Genomic DNA, 5416 nt, shown 5'->3' with positions numbered 1-5416 from the left:
CACACACACACACACACACACACACACACACACACACACACACACACACACACACACGTGCCCTTGCAGTAGGGTGCTGCGTTTACCAAAGCAGTCACGTAGGGTGTCATACATCACAACTAAAGCCCGGAGCTTTTAGCTCGTCTTGTCATTGGCTATATGAACACTTAGCCTTCCACAACTTCCTGCAGCCAAACTGAACAGTAAAGCATTAATATGGCACACAGACGCGATGGTCTGAAAGACGAGCAGAGGACAAACGACGATGGAATAAAAAGGAATCAACAAAAGAAGGTAAAATGTTAAAAGGCTTTGGAGACGAAGACAAACAGTCTGAAACATGGAGACATTCTTACACAGCAGCCAAAAAAGACAGGTCTCATCAGTGGGAGGTAGACACAGGCAGGGAGACAGACAGGAAAACACATAATGCAGGCAGAATGAGTTCAGAGACAGAGGCAGAGCATGTAAAACAAAACAGAAAAACACAAAAAGAAATGGAGACATAGACAAATGAAAATCAGCAGCTTAGTAGGACAAACTAATAAAAACTGTAATTAATCCATGTACTTCAATGAATGTGCACCGTTCCTTTTTAATTACACTGAAAAACAGACAGGGATGGACCAAGTAACAAAAAACTGAGATTACACAAAATAAAACAATAAAGCTAACACTTATTTTATACATTAAATTACAATTAACTGTTTGTGGCACTAGTGTTTCACACAAAACCATTCTGATACTGACTACTTTATCATTTTATTAAAGGGATTCCCAATTAGTTGTAACAMTAGACTTTATTTAATAAACATATATTTTAACAGTAAAATAAAGACTGTAAATATACTGTAAGATGTTTAGTTTTTATAATTTTTAAACTAAAAGTTTAAAAATATATTACATGGACGGGGCCATTTTATTTACACACAAAGCATTTTGCATAAATGATTGACGTGGGTAGGTCCTCGGTGCGAGACTGCTAGCGAGCTATATCCACCCTGAAGTTTAATCTTGGACAATATCTGATGATCGACTCTTTTAAATGAAACCAGAGAGCGTTGACAGAGAGGGGAACACAAAAATGACTCAGCCTGTAACTGAAAATATGGATGGAGGACCTCAGTTTAGCTTGTTTGTCGTGTTAGTGCTGAGCTAATATACTGTATATAAGGCAATATAGCATTGGCGCTAGCGCAAAGGCTAACAGGTTAAGCTGAGGTTCTTCTTCCATGAAGCAGCTCTGTTGTCCTCCATCCATATTTTCAGTTACAGGCTGAGTCATTTCTACCTTCTTCTCTCTGTCAACGCTCTGGTTTCATTTAAAAGAGCCGATCATCAGATATTGTCCAAGATTAACTTTCAGGGTGGATATAGCTCTATAGTGGATATACCCGACGTTATTCATCGTCAAACTTGTGTCAGATCAAGGTCCTAAGTTTTCATCAGTCACATTTCACAATGTAAAACGTCTGTTTTATCCCCTTGTATGAGTTTGTAATGGTTTGACTCTCTTTATAAAGTGCTTCCTGGTACAGTTGGGTCATGAAGCCAGTGTTTTTTTTAATTAAATAATTTATTTTTTGAAACGAGTGATTAAAGCAAAATACAGTGTGTGAGCTCTTTCAGCACAAACACTCCCACAAACTTCAGAGCAATCACACAATAAAGTTCTTATGTGGAGGGGTACCTGACAAGGTTGATCAGCTGTTCTGGACAGTGCAGGTTCGGCTCGGCTGCAGCAGGACCCTCCTCCCGCTGTCTGTGTCCTGTTATTCCCGTAATGTAAAGAGAATCGTATTTCTTTTTCTACGTCTCCAGACAGCGTGTAACATCGCCAGAAGTAGTTGATAACAGAATAAACAAAATGTTCCTGATAGTAGACATACTGGGATGTGTAGTCCCAGCGAGTTTGTACTTCCTGTTTCATACAGGCATGAGTTAGATGTAATGACACTGCGTAGCCTGGCTAATTCACTCGAATTAAAAGAAAAAAAATTCCTGCATCCGCACCGTTATCCGGAACATCACCAAAATTTCATGGTGTGTTCCTTGGGCCAGAACCCACATGTGGAAAAAATGTCATGACAATCCAAGTAATGTTGTCCACAGACAAAATGACAGAACGACAGACCGACAGACAGACATACGCGACCGAAAACATTACCTCCTCCCTTTGGCGGAACTCTTTTTGTCAAAACTAGCATCGTCCAAACAGATTCCTAACTTTCACATAAAACTCCACTTCAAAACTACACTTTAACGCGGCCGCAAACACCAGAACACAGAACTGTGCAGGTACCCACTGCCTTTCATCCTGTTACATCTTGGTATGTGTGTGAACAGGCCCAGACTGCTTCCTCACACCTCCACTCAAGTGTGTGTGTGTGTGCATGAACACACATTTCTCAGTCTCTCCACTCTCACGCCCTGCACTGGCACCTTTAACTCACATGTTTAAAAAAAACATGTTTTTATAGGTAGTTCGCCCTGCTGAGAAGCTTACATAGTTGTAAAGCCATTTTTTTCAAGTGAATTTACTCTTCTGTATCCTAGAGAGGCAGATGTCCTTTAACCACACCTGAAAACTAGTTCTGTCACGCTGTGTGCAGGAGCTGATGACAGCAGTGCTAAGGTTATTTCGAGGTATTGGAAAAATGTTTGCCAGAACACAAAGTAATTTCATGTGAAAAAGATCACTACATTTCTTTAAAGCAAACCAGAGAGGATTTTCCTATCAGTAAATTTTTGTGAACTGCACCTTGTAAACATAAACACAGTAGATTAATGCTGACTTTACAGTGCAGTAGAGGTGAAAGTTCTTACAATTGTAATATTAAAAGCTTTAGCTGGTTGAGATCAAATTCACCTTTTCCTTTTCAATAACCTGCCACAAAAATAAAAAGTATTTCTATGTTCCTAAATAAATAAATAAATAAATAAATAAATAAATAAATAAATAAATAATAAATAAATAAATAAATAAAATGGTAGAAGCATAAAATATACACAACAAACAATCAAACATCAAATTGTACAGATTGAAAGCAGAAATAACAATGAAACATACATGAGTAAAAATATAACAAAAAGTAAAAAAAAGATTGCTACAATCAGGTGCAATGATTATGAAGCAATGCTCTCACAAAACCTTTAAAAGTTGAAAATGGAATAAAAGAAGTGAGTTTTTTAATCTGTTGCAAATGGTTCCAATCTTTAGAAAAACTGAAATGATGACCGACCAAGGAAGTGAGTGCTTTGGGGACATGTAGCTATTGCAGCAAAGATGATGAATGTTACTATAATAATCAGTGTTAAACAGGGTTTTATCAATTAGAGGTTTACCAGAGTACCAAAATCCATTACTTTGGTATTGTACCTTGTGCCTGCACAATCTGGGATAGGTTGAGTATATTCCAACATGTATTCCCTAGCAGGGTAAATTCAGTGATTTAAGTAGCAATCAGTTCACATAAAGCATGTAAAGCACATGCAGGAGCAGAGGGAGGTCTACAACCAGCAACAGGGAAAAAATAAGAAAAGCTGAGTTAGTGACAGATTTAGAGGAAATAACAAAACACTGCAGATTATTCTTAGTGCAGACAGCAACTCCCCCACCCTTAGAACTACCCTGACAGCAGATGTAACAAATGAGCGATGGATTGCTTATGCAAAGTTTTGTAGATGTCCATAATATAATATCAAGATTGTGTTGTTAACAACAAGCCACTATGAATGAACAAAATTATGTGGTGAAGTTGAGGTGTGAAAACAGCCTAAGAGTGAACCCTCTCCTCTCTCTGTCTCTCAGTACAGCCAGCAGTAATTCACAAAAACATGTCATGAGCCATGTTTCCATCCGATTTTAATGCGCATTTTGAGCAAACTTTCAAAATGTCACAAAAAAGAAATGCACATCAGAAGTGTTTCCATCAACTGGCTTGGAGTGAATCAACTAGGCTACGCAAAGTGTAATTATGTCAGACGATGACGTTACAGATGGCGGTAGTAAACAGGAAGTGAAGTTGCAAAGTGGCAGGGATACACATCTCAGGTCAATGGAGAGAAGTTATCAGGAATGTGTTGCTACTATCAAGAAAGTTGTAATTATTCTGTCATACCAACTAGTATTGGCCATGTTATGTACTGTCTGGAGATGTAGAAAACTCTTCGGGAGTATCAGGAATATCCCGGAAGACGCAGACAGCAGGAGGAGGGTCTAGCTGCAGCCGCTACAATTATTAGATAGCTGATCGAGTAAATGTTCGCTACGTCAGAACTTATTTGACAAATGTGTTTCCATCTCCCCCTTTACGCATTAACTCTCTTTTAGAAAATTCAAAAACCACCTCTTAAGTGAGCGTAAAATGTTTTGGCAAAATTGTGGAAGTTTTTGTGAATCTTTCCATTTCCATCCACCTTTTCTAATGCGATACTTCAAAAGGCGCATAAAAAAACGTTGATGGAAACACATCTTTTGTGAGCCCTCTCAGTGTGGCCAGCAGCACAGCCTGTCATGGTGGTCATGGCCTCAAACAACTAGCTGAGGCTTCAATCATTCAGCCTGGTAGGTGTTGTACAGGCAAACCTGCAGGTAAGGACTCCACCAAAACACAGCACCCACCCTTTCTGGGCCAAACTGGTCTCTTAGGACCAAGTCGAAGCACTTTAATCTGGGTTGTTCTATAGCAATTAAACTGACTTTTGTCTGTTGTTAATTCTGATTCTTTGCATTCATTTTTTAACCAGAAACAGTTGGACTATATACAGCAGCTGAAAAATGAGTGCTCTTCATACTTCAATCACCAATGCAGCTTTAGTATGAGGAGTTATACTGTATGTACGGTGAAGCCTTTACCTACATCACTGTGTCCAGCTTGGACCATATGTTTAACTGATTTACCTTTAAAAAACAAACATTCACCTTCATAAAAGAACAGCTCAGTCATTTTAAAGAATCTGTCTGCATGACAGATGTCTTCAATTAGAAACTTCAGTCTAACTTAGCAAAACTTTATATACCAAGCTAACCAGTCATAAAGGTAGACACTGTTGTGGTGTTCTGAGGATCCATTTCAGGAGTCTGAACACCATATTTTGATGTGACAGTTTGTATTTATTTTGTCCACATTTAAATGTAGATGATGTATTTATATTGAACAAGGTTGACATCTGTGCCCTGAATTCTTTTGTCTACTCAACGTTGGACTTAGAGTCATTGGGCCTCATGCAAGAACATGTTCGTATTTTTATCCTAAATTTCTCTTACTTTTGTTCGTACAAAGGGTTCGTACGAACATGTCACGTCAGATTCAACAAACTCTTCTATCTTCAGGAAACGTGCGTAAATGAGCTGCGTAATTTACACCTGTTCTATCCAGCTGCTCGTGCATGCGAAGCTGCTCGTGCACGCGAA

Source organism: Austrofundulus limnaeus, unplaced genomic scaffold (genome assembly GCF_001266775.1).
Source record: "Austrofundulus limnaeus strain Quisiro unplaced genomic scaffold, Austrofundulus_limnaeus-1.0 Scaffold156, whole genome shotgun sequence".
In the NCBI taxonomy this organism is placed as follows: domain Eukaryota; kingdom Metazoa; phylum Chordata; class Actinopteri; order Cyprinodontiformes; family Rivulidae; genus Austrofundulus; species Austrofundulus limnaeus.
This window is presented reverse-complemented; position numbering follows the sequence as displayed.